The sequence below is a fragment of the Panthera leo genome, chromosome E2 (genome assembly GCF_018350215.1).
Source record: "Panthera leo isolate Ple1 chromosome E2, P.leo_Ple1_pat1.1, whole genome shotgun sequence".
In the NCBI taxonomy this organism is placed as follows: Eukaryota; Metazoa; Chordata; class Mammalia; order Carnivora; family Felidae; genus Panthera; species Panthera leo.
Genome location: NC_056693.1, coordinates 14,590,630 through 14,605,616, shown reverse-complemented (window position 1 = coordinate 14,605,616; position 14,987 = coordinate 14,590,630).

Here is a 14,987-nt window from a genome sequence, read left to right as displayed (position 1 = left end):
TATATAAAGAATCAGGCAAAAACAAAACAAAACAAAACAAAAAAAACACCAAAAAACAAAAAACCTATGATGTTAGCAATCAGCAGAGTGGTTATCGGTGGGGGGGGGGGGGTGTATCAGTTATTTTTCCTACATAACAAGCTTCCCTCAACTTAGTGACATAAGACAATGATAATGGATCACTGGTACCACTCATGTTTCTGGAAGTTAGCTGAGCTCAGCCAAGTAGTTTTTGCTTGGGGTTTCTCATGTGGTTATAGTCAGACGGTGGTCAGAGCTGGGGTCATCTTTTCTTTTCTTTTCTTTTTTAAAGTTTATTTAGTTTTGAGAAGGAGAAGGAGAGAGAGAGAGAGAGAGAGAGAGAGAGAGAGAGAGAGAGAGAGAGAGAATGAGCGGGGGAGGGGCAGAGAGAGAGGCAAACAGAGAATCTGAAGCAGGCTCCAGGCTCTGAGCTGTCAGCTCTGAGCCCGATGCAGGTCTCAAACCCACAAACTGTGAGATCATGACCTGAGCTGAAGTCGGACGCTTAACTGACTGAGCCACCCAGGCGCCCCAGAGCTGGGGTCATCTTGAAGGCTCCCTCATTCACAGGTTTGGCAGTTGATGCCGACTATTGGCCAGAAGGCTCCCACATTTGCCATCCACGTACCCTGGTCTCCCTCACATGCCGGCTGGGTTCCAAAGGTAAGCATTCCGAGAGAACCAGGCAGGAACTGCGCTGTTTTTTATGGCGTCAGATGTCACATAGTGTCATTTCTGCCATACTCTCTTGGTCATAAATGTCTGCCCAGGATCAAGAGGAGTGGTCATCTCTTCATGTGGCATGTTGTGCAAAGAGCATGTGGAGCAGGAGACGTGGGTATAAACATTTCTAGAAACTATAATATGCCACAGGGAGGTAAGGGCTGGGGGGGCTTCTGGGACCTAGCTACACTGTTTCTTTTTGTTTTTTTTTTTTTTTTTTAAGTTTATTTTTATTTATTTTGAGAGAGGGAGAGCAAGTGGGGGAGGGGCAGAGAGGGAGACAGAATCCCAAGGAGGCTCCACCTCGCTGCCAGCACAGAGCTCGACGGGGCTCGAACTCACAAACCATGAGATCATGACCTGAGCCCAAATCAAGAGTCGAACGCTTAACCGACTAAGCCACCCAGGTGCTCTACCCACACTGTTTCTTAATCTGGATGCTGTTGGGGCGCCTGGGTGGCTCAGTCGGTTAAGCATCCGACTTTGGCTCGGCCATGATCTCACGGTCCATGAGTTCGAGCCCGCGTCGGGCTCTGTGCTGACAGCTCAGAGCCTGGAGCCTGCTTTAGATTCTGTGTCTCCCTCTCTCTCTGACCCTCCCCCATTCATGCTCCGTCTCTCTCTCTGTCTCAAAAATAAATAAACATTAAAAAAAACCCTGGATGCTGTTTACAACCAGTTGCATATTTTAAAATATCTTTTTTAAAAAGTTTATTTGTTGAGAGAGATAGAGAGAGAACGAGAGAGAGAGAGAGAGAGAGAGAGAGAGAGAGAGAGAGAGAACGTAAGTGGGGTAAGGGCAGAGAGAGAGAATCCTAAGCAGGCTCTGCACTGCCAGCACGGAGCCCGATGCAGGGCTTGAACCCACGAACCATGAGAACATGACCTGAGCTGAAATCAAGAGTCAGACAGTCACCCACTTGAGCCACCCACTCACCCCAAGTTGCATTTTTTTTTTTTAACTGCACCACAATGTCATTTCTGGAGTCTCTGTACATAAAGTTTGAGATTTTTCTCATCCTTCATATCTCAGCTTTACTGTCCTCTCCTCCAGAAAACCAGCAACGACATCCCCCATCCCTCACCCCTTCCAATCCCCAGTCCTTTCAATGCCATGGGGGCTAGTGATGCCTCGACTATAATACCACCTTACCTTCAGTTGTCACGTTTGTGTCTCCCCCTAACTCTAGACCAGAAGACCTCTGACCTTCTGACCACATACCCCCCAGAAGTTTCCCGTTCGCATCTCCACTATATGTGTGTAATCGACAAGTTGCACTATACTAATATGTACAATATAAGACATGCACTAAAATACAAATATTTGAAGGAGGAGATAAAAGCAGTTCTGAATAGGCTTTCTGTTTTCCTACACCCAGAAGGTTTGTCTAGAAAACCCCCAGAGAACCAGGCCGCTCCTCAGAGACCAGTAACTTGACCGTGAGCGTCACAAGGACAGGTGATGATCTGTCTCGCACACCTCAGTAGTCCCAGCCATGGAGCTGGATGTGGAAATGTATTCACCTACACTAAACTTAAGATCTGTGCACTTTATAGCATGTATTATTATGCTCTAGTAAAAAAAAAAAAAATACTTAACAATGAAAAGGTAAAATTTTCAAAGCTGAAGGACATCAGAGAAAAGTCCGATCGAGTGAAACCTTAAACCGCCTCTGGCCCTCCCAACAGAAGGCCTGATGCCAGGTGAAGGTTCTGGCTGGAAGCCCTGGAGATAGTGGCACCATGGAGAGAGAGGGAAGGAAGAAAGGATGCGGCTCAATGCTTGGCCATTCCTGGTGATGAGTCATAACAAACTGTAAAATGTCAATGTAAGCAGACACCTGGAGTGTCTTCTCCCATCAAGAGATGATTGGCGGGAGGCAGCGGGGGAGGGGGGGGTACCTGGGTGGCTCAGTCAGTTAAGCGTCTGACTTCGGCTCAGGTCAGGATTTTGTGGTTCATGAGTTCGAGCCCTGAATTGGGCTCTGCTATCAGCACAGAGCCCGCTTTGGATCCTCTGTCTCTCTGCCTCTCCCCTACTCTCTCTCTCTCAAAAATAAATCAACATTTAAAAAGAGAGAGAGAGAGGTGCACTTGGGTGGTTCAGTCAGTTAAGCGTCTGACTTTGGCTCAGGTCATGATCTCAGTTTGTGAGTTCGAGCCCCGCATTGGGCTCTGTGCTGACAGCTTAGAGCCTGGAGCCTGCTGCAGATTCTGTGTCTTCCTTTCTCTCTGACCCTCTCCCACTTGCCCTCTGTCTCTCTCTCTCTCTCTCAAAAATGAATAAACATTTAGAGAAAGAGAGAGAGAGAGAGAGATGATCAGGTGCCCTCTCCCTGGATCCAGCCTGCCCTTCCAGATTTACCAAACGAATACAGAGGAAATGACCCTCTGGGCCTCTGAGGCTAGATTGTAAGAAGCCTTCCAGTTTCTGATTGGGTCTTTTGGAAAGCTCACTCCTGGAATGCTGCCTCTTGGAGCCACCATGCTGAGAAGCCCAACAGAGCCACATATGGGCACTCCAGCCACAGCCCACGGCCACAGTCAATGTCAACTGCCAGCCATGTGAGCGAGCCATCTTGACATCCAGCCAGTCAGGACTCAGGTAACTGCAGACCCAGCTGATGTCCAACTGCAATGGCAGGAGTGTCCTTAAGCAAGAACTGCCCAGTGGAGCCCAGTCAACCCACAGAAGCAAGCGACATAATAATAAATTGTTTCAAGCCGCTAAGATTTGGGGTGGTTTGTTATGTTGTAGATAACGGGAACCACTGGGATGCCTCCAGTGGCTCTTATAAGGTGAATACAGAAAACTTTCCTTTGATCTTAAATATGTGACTGAAATGTTAGAACTCCTTGAAGGTGATGGTGGGCACAGCAGTGTGTCTAGACCCAGGAGGCATCCAATGGATGGCAAGACCAAGCACGACCATCTGCAGTCCTTTTAGGACGCACTCAGTTAAATGGAGGACCCAAAACTAACCTCACAGGGGTGTTGTGAAAATTCAAAGAAGTCATGCAGGTAAAGCCCTCGACACAGTGCCTGACACATAGCAGGACCCCCTAAAATGTTAGCGGTAACTCATTCACCATGTGCGTCACCTGTTATGATGCATTTGGTTGCACGTAAGAGGACCCAAATTGAAAGGGCTTGAATCAGAAGGAAATGCATTATTTCACAGAGCAAGAAAGCCAGGGGTAAGGTGTCCCAGGGTTGTGAAATTCAATCATTTAAGATCAAATTTAATTAAATTATACTTCAATACAAATTTTACTTAAAATTGCACGTTTATTGAATGCCAACTAATTGCCAGGCACCGTTCTAGAAGCTGGAGATAAAAAGCAAAGAGAGGGGCGCCTGGGTGGCTCAGTCGGTTAAGCGTCCGACTTGGGCTCAGGTCATGATCTCGCGGTCCGTGAGTTCGAGCCCCGCGTCGGGCTCTGTGCTGACAGCTCAGAGCCTGGAGCCTGTTTCAGATTCTGTGTCTCCCTCTCTCTGACCCACCCCCGTTCATGCTCTGTCTCTCTCTGTCTCAAAAATAAATAAACGTTTAAAAAATAAAAATAAATAGCAAAGAGAGCAAAGTCCTCGGGAATGCAAGCTGGTGCAGCCACTCTGGAAAACAGTATGGAGGTTCCTCAAAAAACTAAAAATAGAACTACCCTATGACCCAGCAATTGCACTATTAGGTATCTATCCAAGGGATACATACAGGTGTGCTGTTTCGAAGGGACACATGAACCCCCATGTTTATAGCAGCACCATCAACAATAGCCAAAGTATGGAAAGAGCCCAAATGTCCATCGATGGATGAATGGATAAGGAAGATGTGGTATGTATACACAATGGAGTATTACTCGGGAATCAAAAAGAATGAAATCTTGCCATTTGCAACTACGTGGATGGAACTGGAGGGTATTATGCTAAGTGAAATTAGTCAGTCAGAGAAAGACAAATATCATATGACTTCACTCATATGAAGACTTTAAGAGACAAAACAGATGAACATAAGGGAAGGGAAACTAATATAAAAACAGGGAGGGGGACAAAACATAAGAGACTCTTAAATATGGAGCACAAACAGAGGGTTACTGGAGAGGTTGTGGGAGAGGGGATGGGCTAAATGGGTAAGGGGCACTAAGGAATCTACTCCTGAAATCACTGTTGCACTATGGGCTAACTAACTTGGATGTAAATTAAAAAAAAAAAAAAAAAAAAAAGCAAGCAAGCAAAGTTCTTTGGTGGGGGTCTATTCACTCAATGTTATCCTCATGCCTTTGTAGGTCTGTCCTGCTACATTATACTCTTCTGTGCGAATATACCACAATTCATCCATTCTCATGTATTTTATTATTTATTCATTTATTCATTCTGAGAGAGAGAGGGAGAATCTCAAGCAGGCTCCATGCTTAGTGTGGAGTCTGACACGGGGTTCGATCTCACGACCATGAGATCATGACCTGAGCTGAAATCAAGAGTCGGACGCTTAACCAACTGGGCCACCCAGGCGCCCCTAACCATTCTCCTTTTAATGGACATCAGGTTTCCAATTTGCTGTTGGTGAATCACTACAAACATTGTCGGGACGCCTCACCCAGCGCACATGCTCACGTCTCTTCTCGTTAAGTATCCAGGAATGGAGATGCTGAGTATAAGGGACTCAAAGCTTCAACATGGCTGAATTTTTCAAATACCAAATGATTGTCCAGATGGTTGCACTGACTTCCTCCTTCACCTGGAGTGCATGAGGTGCCCTGCTAATCCCCATTGTCACCTGCAGTCATCTGAAGTTTTGCTCATTTGAAGACATAAAATAGAATCTCAGTGTGGCCCTCTCTTTTCCCCTCTAGGTGTTTCTACAATTACCGGCTGGCTTTGGTCAGCTGGGTGGGATCAAGATAGAGGAAGAAGGGAACTTAGTGATTATAATTTTTTAATTTTAATTTTTAAAAAATCTTTATTTGTTTTTGAGAGAGAGACAGAGACAGAGACAGAGGGCAGGCGGGGAGGAACAGAGAGAGAGGGAGACACAGAATCTGAAGCAGGCTCCAGGCTCCGAGCCGTCAGCACAGAGCCCGACACGGGGCTTGAACTCACGGACCATGAACCGTGGGGTCATGACCTGAGCTGAAGTCGGACGCCCAACCGACTGAGCCACCCAGGCACCCCATTAGTGATTATAATTTTGAGTCTAGGATGGGTAGGGACATGGGCAGGGTGGGGATGACAAAGCAGGGATGTGATGCATGGGGGCGGGGAGAGTGTGGCAACCAAGTCCAGGGCGACGCTGACAGTGGGGGGCCTGCAGCGAGGACACATGGACAAGCAGGCTGGACTGGGAGGAAGATGACCTCAGTGCCATCTTTGTTGGTCTTCCTCTGATTACTGATGAAGTGGAGCATCTCTTTGTATCAAATTAATTACAAAACTACTGAAGCATAGAAGGGTCTCAAAGGAGAAGACCAACAAACTATTTCTTAATGACCACTTTTTAAAAGCAATGTTTCTTTTTTTTTAAGTTTATTTATTTTGAGAGGAAGAGAGAGAGGGAGAGGGAGGGAGGGAGGGAGGGAGGGAGAGAGAAAGAAAGTGTGCATACGAGCAGGAGAGGGGCAGACAGAGAGGGAGAGAGAGAGAATCCCAAGTAGGCTCTGTGCTGTCATTGCAGAGAGGCGGGGCTCAATCCCACAAATCGTGAGATCATGACCTGAGCCTAAATCAAGAGTCGGAAGCTTAACCGACTGAGCCACCCAGGCGCCCCTAAAAGCAATGTTTCTGTGCAAATAAGAGAAAAAGAAATCTCAGACTGGGGGAAATCGTTATCAAAATTTGTGTCGTACCAGCAACAGCTTGTGTGAATTAACAAAGGTGTCCTCATTCAGAGCTGTGCCACCAGCAGAGGACACACGCTAAGACGGGAGCCCCAGGCAGCTCAGGGGCAGAAGCAGGACAATTCTACGGAGGGACCGAGGAGACCCACCATGTGTCTACTGCACCCCCAGCGAAACTGGGAAAGCAGCGATGATGCTGTGCAGGTGGCGGGCACATCGAAACAAGACCTCTAAAGCTGGCTTCCCAGTGCGGTTCCAGAGCTGTAACATGAGGACGGCCCACTTCTTGTCACTTCTTCATTCCGTTAACAAATATTTAGTCATTCTGGGCCAGGTTCTGGAGATAAAATGGTGACCAGCACAGGCTTTGTCCGCATCCTCGTGGATTTATCGGTCTTGAGAGGGAGGCAGACATGAGACGCTGACATCACAGACGGTCAGGGCTGAGATGGGGGAAAGCCGGAGTTGTAGAAGCCCAGAAGGGGCACCTGACCCACCCTGGGGGTCAAGGAAGGCTTTCTGGAGGAGGAGACATCGAGACCCAAAAGCTGTACAGAGTTAGTTGTGAAGAGGCGATCAGGAGAAAGGGCGGTGCTCCAAAAGGTGGAAAGAGCATGTGCAAATGTTTAGAGGTGAGAGGGAGTGTGGAATGTTCTAGACCAGCACCATCCAACAGAAACATAATGAGAACCCCACCTGTGAGTCACAACGTAATTAAAAAATTTTTAGTAGCCACGTTAAAAAGAAACAGTTGAAATGAATTTTAATAATCTATTTTATTTAACCTGATATAGCCAAAATATTACCATATTAACATGTGATCAATATAAAAATTATTAATGAGATATTTTACATTCTCTTTTTTTTTGTACTAAGTCTTTGAAATCTGGCGGGCATCTTACACTGCGGGTACATCTCAGTTAACACTGGCCACATTTCAAGTGCTCGACAGCCACGTGCTGCACTGAGCAGCACAGCTAGACCCTTGCTACCCAAAGCACTGGCGTCAGTGGGGAGCTCGCTAGAAGTACAGAATCGCAGGCCCTCCCTAGCCCCACTAACTCAGGATCTCCATTTTCACAGGATCCCAGGGGATTCGTACGCAGTTGAGTTTTGAGAAAAATGGGTCCAGTTCTGTCTGAAACACTTCTGTGGCTTCCTGTTGCCCTCGTGACAAACACTCAGCTACTGACCTTGGCAATCATTCATTCATTAGTGCATCACCACTCCTGAGCGCCTACTGCATCCCAGGCCCTGTGCTCGGTGATGCTGGGGACACAGCAGGGACAAGGACAGACCTGATTCCTGACCTCATGGAGCCCCTAGGCAATTAATAGAGAAGGACCCAAATCCCTGTTTCATTCTGACCGTGGTAAGGATGCGTGCTTAAAGTGGGGTTACTGTGTACAAGTTCAGGAGGCCTGACCTGGATTGAGTGGAGAGGGCATCCAGAAAATAACCCAAATAAGGGCAGAGGCCACTATCATGGCAAAACGCCACAAGCAGATTAAATGTCCCATTGCAGAGGCTGGGCAGGCCAAACAACACCAGCATGTCCGTGGTCACTAAGAGGGATAGTTTTCAGGCTCGAGAAGCGCCTGGGGGGTAGGGTTACAGGAAACGAGCCAGGGACAGAGCCTGGTGATAGTGGCACACCACACACAGATCCGTCTGCATTTGGAAAACGAGGGGAAAGGGAACAGAGAATCGGGAAGGCGGTCAATTTGCCAAAGGGGGGAGGACTGGAGGCAAGGAATGGTAGGTGACCTTTTCTTTAAAAAAGGCCTTTTAATACAACATACTTGTATTTACTGTAGAGTAACTGAGCAGGGGAGAAAATGTGCAGGATATGGATGGAACAAGAATGGCCGTGACTGTTGAAGCTGAGAGATGGGACATTCATTAGACTTTTCCCTCCGCTTGTGTTTGTTTGAAATTTTCCTTAAAAGCGAAAAAACGTTCTTTATAAATAGTTGCGGATGTCAAAAAAGATTTTCGCAGATGGAGAAGCTCACTGAAGCCCTTCTTCCGAAAAGAAGAAATCGCATGATCAGAAATGTGGTCATCCTCTAAGAATGGAATCCGGGAGGAAGGTGGGTCAAGGCAGATTCCAACTCTTGGGTTCGAATCCTGGTGCTGTCACTTCCTAGCTAGGGAACCTGAAGTCCCCGATGTCAACTCTCACACCTCATGGAAACCCAGGGATGACAGCAGTAGCTGCCCGAGGGCTGAGGATCACTGAATTCATGCATGGAAAGGGCTTAGGAAGGCACCCGGCATGAAGAAGGCGCCAGGTAAATGCAGGCAGTTGTCATGATAAAGCACATGCCAGCCAGGTTCAAAACCACAGGGTGTCTCCATGCAGATGTGTTCCTACTTCCTTTACATGGAGTTCATTGTCCCAATAGTCTCTGGTATCAGAGTAAAGACAAGAATTCTCCCTAGGTCGATATACTTCAGTTGCCTTCCTTCACACCTATGAAACCCTGTTATATAGGACAGTTGTTCCAAACGCTTGCATCACACCATTTAGAGAAGTTACACAAGTTGTGTTTACAATCGCTGTGAAAATCAGTAGGAGAAAAATCCCCTTAGCTGGGTATTTGCAATTCCATTCTGGCCTGATGACAGAGAAAGACCGCGCTTTTCCTGCCGCTGCAGAATGTTTAAAGTTATAAGACGCTTCCTGAACGTTTTTTCCTCTTAAAATTCAAACATGATGGGATTTTCTCCCTTGCTAGCTTTTTCTCCCACAACTACTGTTGGTGTTATGTTGGTGTTCAATGAAAACAGTCACTGCAAAATATTTCTTAAAAGTAAAGGCCCTTGCCCCCTTCCGACACTCAGAAATGACCACTGGTTACATTTTGTTCATCGTCCTTATAGATGATGATGTCTGGGATCCTTTCAAGATTTATGCGTGGGAAGACCGTGGGTGGAGTGTGAGTTGGGCGGGATTGACTAGACTGGAGGGGGGGGGGCAGGGGGAGGGGCCACGCACAGGCCCAGGTGAGAGAGCTGGTGACGTCACGTTCTGTGTGTCTGGAGCTTAGACAGTTGGGGAGACAGGCAGAGTGATGGTCAGGGGCCACATCACACCAGGCCTTCAGGATCAGTTAGAACCTTGTCCTTAGGATGCTGGAGAAACACGGAAAGGCTTCAAGCAGGAACACGTGATCAGATTGGTGTTTTACCGAACTCCCTCTACCTGCCAAGTGGAGGTGGGTGAAAGTGAGAAAAAGGAGGCCAGGGGCCCAGGGAGGAGGCCAGGCGAGATGAGGTGGGAGAGGTGGGGTTGGACCAAGGCAGGGCCATGAAAGGGGAGAAGAGGGCAGGTGGGAGAGGTATCTAGGAGGCCTAGTGCACAAGCCATGGAGGCTGATGGGTCGGGCTGGGCGCGTGCGCACGCGCGTGTGCTGGGGAGGAAAGCATCAAGGATGAGGCCCAGGGTTCTTTGTGGAAACTTGGGATATGGAGGGGCCACCCCTGGAGGAGAAGGTTTGGAATTTGGGACACACTGAGTGTTAAGGGCCCAGGGGTCACTCAGGGCTGAGGGTGACGGGCCTTTATGAAGCCGCAGGATGCCCAAGTGTGGGGCTAAAGGTAGAGGTTGGGGCTAAGGACAGAGAACGGGCATCACCAGCACAGAGACAGGAAACAGACCATAAAAGTGGATAAGATGGCCCAGGGGCTGGGAGGAGAGAAGAGCCCCCAACACTTAAGGAATTGGTGGAATCAGAGGAACTTATTGCAAAGAAACAAGACAGAGGAGAAAAATCAGGGGACAGCAGCATCACAGAAACCAAGGGGAGAGTGTCCTTAGAGAAGGCAGGAATGGCCAACACTGCTGATTTTTGCCACAGTGGCCAACAAGATGAGCACTAAAAGGTGCCCACTGAGCCAGGTTCTCATTGTCAGAGAAAGAAGTTACAAAGAAAGCAAGGGCGGGGCGGGGGGCGGGTAGGCAGGAGTGGACCTTCCAGGGCTAGAGTTGAGTCAGAGCTGGCCAGTGTGCACTCATCAGCATTGACACAGACATCCACCTGCACACACACGCTCAGAGATGCAGATGTGTATGTACACGTCGGTTTGTATACAGACATACATCTCCTAGCTTTGTCAGCTGAGAGCGACTGGAAGCAGTGACACCCGGCAATGAAAACACCCAGGGCGCAGACCTTGGTTCCTACTACCATTCTCCAGCAAAAGGACCAGGGAGAGTGCCAGATAAGCCTGGGGCTCCTTACAGTGCTGGAAAGTAAAGAGGTGCTTGAGGGAGAAAAAAAAAAAGGAGTAAAGAACACAGGAGCCAACCTGACAGGGCCTCTAGGCCAAACCTGTAAAAATCCGAGTGAAAAAATTTTGATGGTATTGGGTTATACCGAAAGAATACAAAAAATATCCGTCAGTCCATACTGATATAAATCAATGACTGTACAAATAAAATAAATGGGGTGGAATGGACAAATCTTCATACAGAAGAACTCCAAATAAAATACAGGGAAGAACTGAGGGAAACAGAAAAGCAGCGTCATTAGAACACCACAGTAGGGGTGCCTGGCTGGCATAGTCGGTAGAGCGTGCAGCTCTTGATCTCAGGGTCACGAGTTCAAACCCCATGTTGGGCGTTGAGCCTACTTAAAAAAAAAAAAAAAAAAAAAAGACAACCACCATATTAACTGTCCCAGGCAAGATCCATTGATGGATGCCAATATCAGGGGGAGGAACTCTGAGGAGACCGGACATCTGCACAGCCTCAAAGTATCTTCCCACATTTATTAATTACTGTGGTGGTTTTTATATATGAAGACAATATCTGACATTTTTCCCTCAAGGAAATGGAATTTAAGTCACGCTGGATGCTGTGACTTGCTCCTAACACACGCATGGTAAGGAAAGGGCAGAACAGTAATACCGCGGGCAAGATACCTGGTGGATGCCACCTTCATGAAATGAGGTCACCTGAGTCTCAGTGGGATTCATCCCCAGCCTATAGTCTAACTGGGAGAACATGAAAAAAACCAGACTGAGGGACAGTCTACAAAATACCTGACCAATATGCCTCAAAACTGTCAAGATCATGAAAGACAGGGAAAGACTGAGAAACTGTCACAGATTGGAGGAGACCAAGGAGACAGGACGAGTAAATGCAATGGGGTATCCTGGATTGGATCCTGGAACAGAAAAAGAACATTAGTGGAACAACGGGGGGGGGGGGGGGGGGCGGGGATATGAATAAAGTTCGGAGTTCTGTTAATCCAACACTAACCAATGTTAACGTCTTGGTTTTGACAAATGTAAAACTATTGTTATGTAAGATGTTAACGTGCGGGGGAGCTGGGTGTAGGATGTACGGGAAGTCTCTGTACTATCTTTGCAATCTTTCTGTAAACCCAAAATTATTAAGTAAAAACATTTTAAAGTAGCCGTGGACTTGGCTATGAGTTGGCCCAGCAGAGTCCCTCGCTCCCTTCATCTGGCTCTTCAGATCTCACCTCCTGTGTTCTCTACTCTGGGGAGTCCTTCCTGACACCTTAGACCAGGTCACGTGCTTCCTCTGGGCTCCTCTGGGGAGGCCGCCGCGGCCGTGTGTCTCCCCAGGAGCGATGAGTGTCTCCCTGACTAGGAACTGTCAATGCTGATGGCGGCAGAAGCTGCACCAGATCCCCATGACTTCTCCCAACCTGACCCTTCCCCTTCTGAGCCCAGAGCCTGCCGGATTCCCATCTTCATGGTCTCCCCGACCCCATTCACCCGAGGCAGGGCACATCTGAGGCCACACAGATGGTCTGTCCCACCCACCTATCAAAACAGCACCAAATCATTCCCCTTGCCCACATGCCGGCCTTCCATACACTGAGCGCCAGAAACACTCCATGAGTGTGGACACTGAAGGTGACTGCCCAGTGCACACCCCTCCCAGAAGGAATCTTCCACAGCTACAACAGGTTCAGCTGGGTTGGACACTGGACCCCAATTCGATTCTCATCTGGGGAATCTGGAATGGGGCCCGAGGGGCTGTAGGGCACTGCCCTGGAAGGTCACACAGAGTCGGGGCAAGAGTCTACTCTGGGCCAGCCTAGCTGCCTGCAGAATGCAAAGGGAGGCGGGGACCACAGGGCCCAGGGGAAAGAGGAAAGCAGAGTCACTGCCCCGTGTTCAGACTTGATCCTGCCCTCACCAGGCCCCAGTCCATTTCTCTCCATCATCACCCATGACCAATCTACTGTGGGCTCTGTCTTCCAGATGTTTCCAGAGCACTGCTCACTCCTGCCCCTGCCCTGGTGCAGGCCACTGTGATCTCTCACCTAGATTACTGCATTAACTCCTCATGGGCCCCCTGCTCTCCACCTCCACTCACCCTTAGCAATCTCATCCTGGGCCTTACAACTGCGAAAATGCCAGTGACTCCCACGTTTGTATCTCTAGCTCAGATCTAGCCCTGAATGCCAGACTCATACGTCCCATGTGCTCGGCCAGTCCACAGGGACATTCCACAGACCCGCAGCCTCTCCAGGTCTCCCCCAGGCAGTTCCTGGTACTACTTCCTCCCAAACTTAGAGCCGTTGGCTCCTCTTTCTCACCCCACACCTGTACCCCAAGTCCTGTCCACTCTTCCTTCAAATTATGTCCTAAATTCGGCCACACCCCTGGCCAAACCACCACCATCTCTCAGCTGGAGAGATGCAGCCTCTGCGCTGCTTCCACCCTGGTGCCCACGCAGTGGCCAAAGGAACCCTACAAAGATGGTAGATGGCATCGCTCTTGAGCCCCAAACGCACTGCATGTCTGCCCCCCTCACTGTGAACCGAATTCGAGTCCGCCAACCAAGCTCGTCTGGCCTGGACCCTCATCCCCTTCCCGTCCACTGGTTCACTCTGGTCCAGTTCACTCTTTCCTGCTCCTCCAACACATCCCCGCATACCTGGGGCCTCTGAATTTGCTCTCTACTTTTACTCGGAATGTCCTTCCCAAAACACACGCACAGCTGGCTTCCTCCCTTTTGGCCAGGTCTCTCCTCCATTAACATTTCCACAAAACTTATTTAGGCCCCCTCCCCTCCCCCTGTTTGTCACTCTCCACCCCTCCTCTCCTCAACCCCCCTCCCCCCAACAATCTCCCAGGCTCTTATCCCCAACACTGATTTCCCGACCATCCACCTTCCCCAGGAGAATGGATGTTGCAACAAGGTCAGAGCTTGGGAGGACCTTGTTTACTACTATAACACCAGCACCTGAAACAGTGCCTGGAATGCAGTAGGTATTCAGTAGCTGATGAATCAAAAAATTAACGAATAAAACGCTAGAATCAGTTAGGATGCTGGTTCCAAGTAACGGAAAGCCAGTTCAACTTGGCGTAAATGATAGCCAGGTTTACTGGTTTCCCTAATGACAAAGTCCAGAAGGAACCCACTTCAGGTGAAGCCTGATGCAGCACTTCAACAACATCACCAATGACCTGTCTGTCTCTCCACTAGAACTTCCAAGAAATTGGCTTCCTCCTGTGGTCCTAAGGTCACTGTCTACAATAATCTTGGCTGTATGCTTCATAGTAATTATCCCTGCCATATGCTAGGCGCTTGCTAAGTCAGACCCTGAGACGAATATTGTTATAATCTCCATTTTACAATGACAAAATTGAGCCTTGGAGAGAGGAAGTCACTTACCTAAAATCATACCACTAGTAAATGGGTTAATAATGCTTGTATCGTCTTACTATCCCTTCTTTAACGATTATGAACATTTTCATGCTAACGACTAATAGCTATCACAAACTCAGCACTTACTACGTGCTAGATATCTTGCCAGTCCTCCATTAACTCCTCTGTGCCCTCAGTTCCTCATCTGTGTAACGGGAATAACAATTATTACCACACAGGGTGACTGTGAGGCTTACGTGAGCTAATATACAAAATGATAAGATATCAGGAAGCTTGTTTCAGTGAGCTATCGCTGAGTAACAAATCATCCCATAACACAGTGGCTTAAAATAGCAGCCATTTATTTGCTCATGATTCTGGAATTTGAGCAAAGCAGGGAGGGCAAGGTGAGTCTCCATTCTACTTGGTGTCAGATGGGAACTTGGCTAGAACATCCAAGATGGCATCACTCTTGTCTTGCACATCAGCTAAAACAGCGGAACAGCTGGGGGGTGGCTGGGCCTCTCTCTGTACACATCTCTCTCCAGTGGAGTAGCTGGACTTCTTTGTAAAGCAGCCCAGGGCCCAAGAAAGTGAAAGCAGTACTGCGGGCCTCTTGAGGCCCCCGACCAGCACAGCATCACTTCCACTGCACTCTACTGGTTAAGACAAATCATGGGCCAGCCTAGATTAGAGGGCAGAGAGACTCCACTTCTTGATGGGAGGAACAAAGATGTGTGGCCTTCGGTAGAGGAGGCTATTTTAATCTCAG